The sequence below is a fragment of the Mus pahari genome, chromosome 4, assembly GCF_900095145.1.
Source record: "Mus pahari chromosome 4, PAHARI_EIJ_v1.1, whole genome shotgun sequence".
In the NCBI taxonomy this organism is placed as follows: Eukaryota; Metazoa; Chordata; class Mammalia; order Rodentia; family Muridae; genus Mus; species Mus pahari.
This window is the reverse complement of record NC_034593.1, coordinates 105,909,172-105,919,778: the sequence shown is the minus strand read 5'-3', so window position 1 is coordinate 105,919,778 and position 10,607 is coordinate 105,909,172.

Below are 10,607 nucleotides of genomic sequence, written 5' to 3'. Positions count from 1 at the left end.
GAGAGAGAGAGAGAGAGAGAGAGAGAGAGAGAGAGAGAGAGAGAGAGAGAGAGAGAGAGAGAAACACCCCAGGGGTTTTCAATGATTCGTTTCATGGGTTAGATGAAGAAGAAATGCTAAGGTTAATTGGGAAGCTGGAGTTGGGGTCATTAGTTCTAAGTAGGGAATAAGGAAACCGGGGCTGATGGGAAAACTGAACAAAGCTTAAACACTGAAGTTCCAGCATGCTGTTGGAGAGAAAGCATCCAGTCAGGAGCAACTAGGTGCCTGAGACTCTAGATAATATCAAATCCTAGATATACTATATTATATGTACACATATGCAATTATGAAAATATCAATTTATAAATTAAGCACAATAACAACTTAAGAATTAGGAATAATTATAGAAATGTTTTACAATAACAGCTGTGGAGCACAGTCTTTCTCAAAATGTCTTCTTCTGGAGTCATCCTTCTGTCAGGAGCCATCATAGGACAAGTTAATAACTAGCAAGTGATCTTCCTGAGATGACCGCCTTAGATTAACATCTACAACAGAACTGCAGTAAGCAAGGCACAGGAGAAAATCATTTTAGGAAAGATTCCTGCTATTAATATGCTTTTTCTGTTATTACTAAACATATATAACAATCACTATGTATTTGGTCTTGTAGTAATGCTATAGAGACAAATAGATGACTTCTTAATTCTTTATGATGATCCTATAAGAATTCCTAAAATTAAGCTCTTTTATAGTAGGATTGCTATTAGGTCTCTTCTGATAGTCAAAATTGCAATGAGAACTCTGCTAGCCTCCCATTGTGTCACCAGTTAATTGCTTCTAGGTAGCAACCAGACTTTCTACTACTCAAAGCATATTCCAAGAGGTCGTAAAACCACTAACCAAAGATAATAAAAAGGGAATTAATGCTTTATTATAGCTACTAGGACAGAAGATAGAATGTTGACTGGGTTTATCTATACAAAACTTCACTCATAACTTAGTTATGGTTTTTAACTTTCAGTGAACCTGGGAAGCTGGGACAAGTGGTGAATGTTTAGCCAGATAATTACTCCCAATGGATATGGATGAAAACATTCACTGTTGTAACTTCTTATTGGATTAATAATTTGAATTTGTGTGAACTTGTGATGAACTTTTTTAACATATGATCATGTATCCTGAAAAATGTGTAAGTGTTGAGGACAAAGGATCAAAACTGAGCTGGGGAGAACTTTTTTGGACAGAACATTTCTCAAAGAAGAGAAGAAAAATTTTCCCTATCCCCCTTTTTCATTCATTCCGTTTTTCCCTTTTCCTCTTATAGCTTTCATAGGAAACTTCTTACAACTTAGTAATAAAAGCTATAATCACTTTTCAAAGTGTTCCTTTTTCTTACTGTGACTTAACCTAGCAGGCTGAAAGTTAGAGCTGCGCTGTTCCTGCTGAGATAGAAAGAAGGCCACATTACTTAATCCCCCACCTCCTGCTGTTAGGCTACAGGTATCAATCACCTGAGCCAGCAGCTTTTCATCCTCAGAAAGTTTTAAGGACTTTTTAAAAGTTATCATCAGCCTTTCAGTATAGTTACAGAGCTGGAGCCAGATTCCTACTCTGTGTCCTGTCTCAACCTGCTCCAGGCAGAGGGGAGGCTCCTGGCACCCTTCTTAGACTGAGGTAATATGGCTTGAGATGAAATGAAATGAGGCTATTGATAAAGGCATTGCAATATAGTATGATGCAGATAGGTAACGCTCACCTAAACATGCCTAAATACCAGAGGACAGTCACTGTGGAGCATTGACACTATGTGAAAGGGGGTTTGATTTACATTTATTTATTTATTTGGTGTGTGTGTGCAAACACACGGGCATGTGAGTGTATGTGCATGGGTATGTGTGTGTAAAGGAAATTCAGAGAGTTCTACAAAAAAAAAAAAAATACCAATTAATTTTGGCTTATACCTAGCTTCTGACTACTCCTGAAAGGCTTCAGAGAAACTAGCTATCTTAAGAAAAGTAGATTTTTTTTTGGAGAGTCCTAAGTATTATGGCTATAATAGGACGACCTTTCTAGAAGCTCTAGGGCTAGTAAGGATTACATGTATATATTCTAAGTCTGGACTGACTATTTTCCTTTATCATCTCACAGTAGCTTTTACTTGGAACATGATGACTTCAGAAGTGGTTCATGAGTTAACATAAATACTGACGTCATCTGTTCATAAGAAAGGGCTGTTTCAGAGGCTGCGCGTCATGTTAAAGACACCCAGGTCCTTTCCATTAGCCTTTATCAATGATCTTCAGGGCAGGGAGGCATCATGTCTCTCTAGCTCCTCTACCCTCCCTTCCTACTAAAGTTCACAGCTCCTGCGCTTCAGATTTAATGATCCATTAAAGTCTTTAATTAATTTACCTACTTGTCTCAGTGAACGCTTTCTTTGAACATATGATAGGACAATGCTACATGAAAGTAAAATAGTAGAAGAGTTAATTTGATATAGAAACAAAACGCAGGCAGTAATAAGAAAAAAGATAGATAACCAGAGAACAGCAAATATGGAAGACTAATACTATGTGAAAGGGGATTTTATTTACATTTATTTATTTACTTATATAATTGTGTGTGTGTGTGTGTGTGTGTGTGTGTGTGTGTGTGTGTGTGTGTGTTCACATTACAATGTTCCTGTGAAGATCAGAGGACAACCTGTGGGGGTCATTCTCTTCTTCAACCCTGAGAGACCAAAGATCAAACTAAGATCATTGGGTACATCAGCAAATGCCTTTACTGTCTAAGTCATCTTGCCAACCCCAAACAATGTTTGGGAAATAATAACTGAAGGGGCTTTATGCTTGAATACCAGGGCCTTTAGTTCCTACATAAACAAACCAAACCTAAATATAAATTCAGAAAGAAAACTTACCTTTAGCCAATCAGAAAACAGCAACTAATTCCAATTAGAGACTTCCTACTCTAACCAAACAAATATAATGTCTTTGTACTTCCTCTTCAAAAACATTATACAAGTATTCTTCCTGTCCCTACCTCCAGTTTCCGTGGAGAATTTCTAATCTGGTGCTGCCTAACTCACAGATCATTGTCCAGTCGAATAAGCTAGTTAAAGTTTGGGCGTGTTCTCAGGCTGGCAAGATGGCGCAGCAGGTAAGGGCAGCGAAAACCTGACAGCTTGAGTTTCATTCCTGGAACCATTTATATGAGGAAGAGGGGCACTGACCACACAAGGTTGTCTTAAGATTTCATGTGTGCTATTCCGTGTGCATCCATGTGCATGTATACACACATGGGTGTGAGCACATACATACACTATGAAAACATGGATGATGACAATAACTATAAACTTTTAGAACACATTTAAAAGAATTGAATTGCACAATTAACCAAATTAGACAAAGATAATAACAAGTTCTAGCTAGGCCAAAAAAAAAAAAAAAAGTATTCGTCTCATATCCTAAGAGGAATAAAGCATGGCCTGGGTTTCTTTCGTACAAATTTGAAGATGAGGATAATTATGATCAGATTTTCACATAAAACGAGTCTGTCTGTCTATATGGAAGAGGACCTAAGAAGACACCAACAAGGAAAGTGATAACCTGGTGCCAATCACTGCCAACATGATGAGAAAGGAAATGGGATTTTTTTAGCAGGCATCAGCTCAGCAGAACAGACTGTTTGATATGCTGGTCTGGTCTACTGAGAAAGCATCCAGCATCTCACAGCCCTGGCAGATGCTGGCACTCGCCTCTCCGTAGGATACTCCACGTTGGGCCTTCCCCCAAGCAGGGAATGCAGAAGAAATCAGGAAACCAGGAAACTCAAGTGGCAATGCAATTGTGCTTCACTCTCTGAACTTCAAGGTCATCTTCTGGAAGAATGATGCGTCCCAGTAAACACACATGGAATGTCATCACAGAGGGCTCGTGAACCCACTCCCGTGGGAGCTGCCTCACAATCATGGACACCTGTGCTGGGGCCTGCACCGTGCATACCGAATCAGTTCTCTCTGGAGGAAGAACTAGGGATTATTGAATGTGGATCCAAATAACAGAAATGGGGCCTTTTAAATCTTCTTCTTTTCTCTTTTTGTTTTGTTTTTCTTCAATCAGGAAACACTACCATATCCTGACAGCTGTGGGATACAATAGGGAAGAAGCAGGGCTTTAAAATAGAGAATGTCTGCACTTGCATCACTGACACACTCCCACAAGGAATGCTGCATAGGTTGGGGCAGTCCAGCTTATACAGTTCTCACATGCCTATCCTCCTTCTCTTCATTTGTTTCCACCAATAAATATAGAAGTGAAAGGGGAGGAGGAAGAAGAAGAGGAAGAAAACGGAGGAGCTGGTGGTGATAGTGGTGGTGATGGAGGAGAAGGGAGGGAAGAATTAACAAGGTGGTGGAGAAGGAGGTGAGGTGGTCGGGGAGGCAGAGGAGGTAGGGGTGGAGTGGTGGTTGTGAGGAGGAGATAATGGTAGATCTGGGGGCGGGGAGGGATGGTGGTGGTGGTAGACAGAGCTGTGTGTATGGAGAGAAAAGGTAGCATGTGTACCACTGTCTGATCATCTGTAGGAACCATGCATATTGACTTACAGACTATTTTGCCAGGCTCCTCCCAATAGGGACCTAGCAACAGCTTGCATCATCAACTGCTGCCATTGCCTGCCAGAGAGAGGACTGCACATTACCCCAGTACCTCTTCCCTCCCCTCCCCTCCCCTCCCCTCCCTTCCCCTCCCCTTCTCTCCTCTCCTCCCTCCCTTCCTTTCCTTCCTTCATCCCTTCCTCCTCCTCCTCCTCCTCCTCCTTCTTTCTCTCTGTCTCTCTGCCTCTGCCTGTATCTCTCTGTCTCTCTGTCTCTGTCTCTGTCTCTGTCTCTCTCTCTCTCTCTCTCTCTCTGTGTGTGTGTGTGTGTGTGTGTGTGTGTGTGTGTGTGTCTGTCTGTCTGTCTGTCTGTCTGTCTTCCCACATCTTCCCAGCTGGCCCCTCTTTCCCTTTCTCTCCTTATCTGGCCTGCCTTCTCTGCCTCTACCCCTTCTCCAGGTCCCCACTTCCCTCCCTCCCCCCACAATAAGCTTTCCTTATACTAGGTTTGTCCCACTGTGTGATTTCTCAGGGAGGACAACCTTATCATGGGCCTGCCAGGTAGCCCCTCACTGAAGTCGCTGCATTATTTCATAACAATGCTGACATCTCATAGACATTGTAGTAGAATGGAAGGAAGGCAGTTGTGGGGGTGCCCTGAAGCTTGACTCTCTGGCTGTGGCATTTCATCTTTGATGCACCAATCAGTGACTGTGGCTTCCACTCCTTCCAGTGTTGAATTGAAGCAAACAGCCACGTGGGGTAAAGATAGAGCTAATTGAAAGAATAAATAGTAGTGCACATAAGAATAACCTACTCCTGCTGCAGACATTAAATGACAGAAAGCACTTACCTTTATCTTCAGAATGCAATTTCCTGATTCATCTCTGAGTCTTTGACTCTGTGCTCCCAGAACTCACAGTTTCCATGGACTCACCAATCAGGACCTTTTACACCATCAGATGTTCTCTGGTCTACCCACACACCTAAGTTCCCCTCTCTAGATGACCAGTGTAACTGTGACACATTAGCTGTTATCTGTCCTTTGACATTTGCTGTTCTGTTTGTCATCAACTGTCACCCAGTAAACCAACCCATTCCTTAAGAAGCAACTGAGACCTCCTTTCTCCATGATTCTATTAATGAATTAATTTATCGATGGTGTTTCTGTTCTCGTGTGGTGCTAAACAACTGGTAGCAAACTTCAGCCTTCATGGAGATTTTTGTTGGTTTCTATCCTAAAAGATAGTGAGATTCTATAGGTGAGCCCTTGTCTTGCCTGTTTATAAATCCCTAGCACCTGGCACCAAGTCTACAGCACAATGAAGACTAAACAACACAATGTTGAATTGCTTTTTAAAGGTTAAGCCTTAAATGGAAAGTCACCATATCAATGTTTAGTTCTTCCCTTTGTAAAGTTTGCCATTCAGCTAAGAGACTATAAATAGTACACTTTCTTATCTGTATATTTCTATTCCCTTCCAACAAATAGAGTGGAACTATACCTAGACACATTCTACAAAGGATTTGTTAATACTGCAGCATTCTGTCCACTAAAGATTTAGTGAAATATTATTTTGCTAGATCAATGATTAGGTTAGAACAGCATGAGCATATAAACAGTCTCACATTGTCACTGTGTAGTCTTCCTCATGTGCAAACATAAGACTGTTCTTGTATTGCAATCCTCTTACAAGTGCGGCATTACAGGCATGTGCCACCATACCCATCCTGAACTTAACCATTTATTTATTTATTTTGGCTTTTTAAGATAAGAGACTGATCTTGAACTCATGATCCACCCACCTCAGCCTCCTGTGTGCCGCAGCACACTGAGCTCTGAACTTGATTAATGTACAGCAAGCAGATAAGCAGAATTACATGCATTTTTTTAAGTATTAAGATGCAAGGTGTGGACCAAACTAATTATCCTGAATGTATTTTAACCCTTTACTCATGACTAACCCAACACTGACAGTTGTAAATAGCATCATTAACTGTGACCTAATACCTTGTTTAAATATTTCATTTTAACCTGGTCTTTGTCCTAGCAAGGAGTTATAAAACTTCTTTTGGATAGTGGTAAGTGTTATGAAATATAACGTAGCAAGGAGGTACCTTGGGTAGGCCTAAGCTAAGGTTAACCCATGAGAAATTACTCCATGCAACAGATCTGTTTAAAATGGGGCACATGCAGTGCTTAACCAGGTAATGCCAGGAACAGAGACAGAGAGGGATCGGGATGTCTGGGGCCCTTTTATCACCTTTTATCGCAGACCTGGCACAAATAGTGGCAGCAGTGGCAGGTCATGATCTAAGCAACTGCTAGGTCCCTGAGGGCAGACCAGCAGAATCGCCTGTGCATTAACATAAGTCATTAAAACTTCACTGGGCTTGATCATCTAAAATGCAGGGGGCTTAGTTTGAATTTTTTTTAATTTAAGTTTTTATTGATTTATCTTTAATTTTTATATTACAACTATAAATTATTCATAAGTCGAAAATGCTCACAACACTGAAATTCCTAGTGGAAAAACAACTTTGTAACTACAGTTCTGAAACTGTCTCAATTCTAAGCTCCTTGCCGCCCATCAACCGTTCATACACAGTGATTAATAATGTAAGGTTTCCTGGGAACACGATTGTATTAGAGAACAACTGATTATGTTTGTAGATGTGAATTTGCTCCTTAAAGCTGTCCCCATTTTTGTACTTTAAATATATAATAATGGTGTTGGTCTCCAGCTCTATTCTTAGAACCAAGCGACAAGTCTCAGGCAGCTAAGTAGAAGCTAGCAGGTTGAACCAGCCAAATGAAATGTGGCAGAAAGGAAGCACAAAACTGGGAAACAAGTCATGTTCCATTGTGGAAAGGAAGAAACTCTTCTCAGAGAAAAGGAGAAATTGTAGGAAAGTTTGCACCTTAGTTCCTTTGAAAATTCTAAATACTGGTGAGTTATTATCTCCACGTCAGTCATTGTCTGGACTCTTGCTCTAATTTTATTTTGGCCACCAAATTTGTATTTACCTTTAATTTGCCCACCATTGTATTTACATTTAAGCCAACTAATATAACAAAGAAAATTCCTATTGGTGACATAATTTTCAAAGGAGGAATTTTCAAGAAACTCTGAATATACCATAAATGAAGGCCAGGCAAAAAATGTAGGATGAAATGAATTTAGTCAATGGGTCCTAAGTTACAATCAGGTAGGAGAAACTCCACCCCCCCCATATTCATCATGCAGTTGGTGACAATGATTAAAAATAGTTTATTTTAACTTCCAAATAACCAGAAAATGGGATTTTTTTTTTTAGTGTTTTATCATTAGGAAGAGGTAAATGTTTTAGATAATGAATATTCTATTTACATTGATTATTCTTTATATTAACATGGGCATAAATATGTTCAATTATGCTAAGTAAATATCTTTTGAGATTGAATACCAAGTGTTATTTCACATATTTCATAAAACTCATTAAACTTTCTCAAGAAGTTCTGGGCTCTCCAGATGACCTGGAAAATGAGAAATCAATGACAAAGCAAAATTTGAGTTATTACAGGTATTCACCCACAAGCTCTTAAATACCATCAGGAGACATGGTAAAACTGACTGCAACTGAACTCCTCCAGTGTTCTCTAGGACTCAGTCTCACCCTTCAGCCTCACAGGCTTCGGCCAATGGGACCCTGGACCAGCTTCCTGAGCTGGAAATCTGTGTAGTTTGGCTTGAAATTGACATTTTGTACAAAGAGACGAAGATTTTGATCTGCTCTAAGCAGTGCAAATTATGTACCTTATGCTTGTAGGTGTATGTAAACACAGCTCTGAGATCGTGAAAGACAGCAAAATAATGTTACCTCTTTCTTTTAGTATTGTTGATTTACTTACTATTGGTAGTTTGGCAATTTCTTTTCTTTCTTTCTTTCCCTCCTCCATGGAGTTGTATTTAGAGAACTGATAAATAACACAGGCAGCAATACACATTTCTGCTTAACACTTCATCCTCCACACATCGCTTCTCCTGGAGAACAGTCAGGAAAATACACGTTCACAGAACTGTTTTGTACTCAGAGCCTAAAATGGCAGAAACTGCCAATCCCAGCTCAGACAAGCGGGAAATCACCACCCCTCCACCATGATCCGTGCATCTGAGCAGATGGGTTAAGAAACACCCTCTCTGTGTCATTGTTAGCATTTGGTTCTACCTCCAGTTCTTATCAATAGAACACAGGGACCAGCACTTTGCAATGATGCAGAGCAAAAGACAAGAGAATTGGGATCTGGGAGATGCTCAGAGTGCTTCCCATTTAAGCACCGGGACTAGAGTTCCGAAACCCTGAGACCTTGTAAAAGTCATGCAATTGCAAAGCCAGTCGGTAATCCTAGAGTCATGGAGATCTATAGGTGGAGGGACTGATACTAAAATCTATTTTCCTAATTGTTTCTTGATCATGTCAATAAAGAGGGCAGAAGCCAATCACTGGGGGACGGCAAAGAGGTTGAATTTTCCAGGTCCCAGGAGAAAGAGGAAGGAGAAAGAGAGAGAGGGTTTTTTTTCTGGCCAGACTTTAAAGGGAGGAGCACGGGCCATGTAAGGGCTGGGGCTACTAGAACTGGTAGCGTCCTCTGCCACTGGCAGATTTCTAATAAAGACTGGCTGATGAGTTTAGAGCAATAGATTCTTTGCCCAGCAGTTGTGTTGTATGGCTGGTTTTAAAATATTAAGGCTGTCTGGTGTTTTCCATCCCCAGTGACTCGGGTGGGAAGGAGAAAGGGCACAGCCTTGGGTTGGTCGGTCATTAGAGGTTTGGCAGAGCTAACCATGAGGGGTTGGAGGAGCAGTCACAGCTCCCAAGGGTCAGAGAACCAGACATTGGAGGAGCAATGTTGAGTGGGACCAGTGGCGGCTTGTTCTCGGAGCCTAGCTGAGAGCTTGTCCCCGAGAAGGTGATAGCGTGGCTTTTTAAAACTACCCGCCAGAGAGATCTCTGGACCAAGCTTGCTAGCGAAGTCAGCAGAGTAGTTAAGCTCTGGGTTCAGTGAGAGACCCAACCTGGCTAAATAAGTTAGAGATCGATCCAGGAAGAGACCTTACATCAGTCTCTGCCCTTTGTACGTGCACACACACACACACACACACACACACACACACACACACACACGCACACGCACACGCAAGCATACACACACACACACACACATGCACGCACTTGCACACATACACGCAGACACACACACGCAAGCACACACGCATATGCACGCATGCATACACACACAATTGTCTATCTCAAATTAGCTATTAAAGTAATTTTAACCTGTTGATTATAACAGCTTACTGTAAGTTTCATCATAGGGATATTTTAATGTAATGAATTACAAGCTAGTAAGTGTATTTGTAATATTTTTTTCTCAATACATTATTAACTAATAACCAATTTCTCCCTGAAAGGAAATTAAATTCTAGAACACAAGAAAATCAGCATTTCTAAAATTCTGAAATCTTTATACATTTCAAGATAACATCTTTTCTTAAAGATATTTCAAAATCACTGAAAATAAACACCACTTAATGTAACAAGTTTGTTTGTGACTTGATTCAGAACTATGGTACCAGAACTGGTAAATCACAGTCCCTAACTGCTCAGAGATGAGATGCCTTTCTATGAGGGGGTGTGGAAAATAAATGAGCAATGTGGGAATGGATCTTTTCATCTACATTTTAAGGATACTTGAAGCAATAGACTTTTTTGCCTTCAGAATTCAATAAACAGGGCTGAAACTTTTAAATTCTGCTTAAGGAAATAAACTGGTCTCCAGGGTAACATAATTTAAACTTTGGCAATAAACCCAAAAATAAGCATTTAAATACAGTGAAACACAATGCTGCATAAACAAAGAAGAAGAACAAGAAGAACAAGAAGAACAAGAAGAAGAAGAAGAAGAAGAAGAAGAAGAAGAAGAAGAAGAAGAAGAAGAAGAAGAAGAAGAAGAAGAAGAAGAAGAACAAGAAGAAGAACAAGAA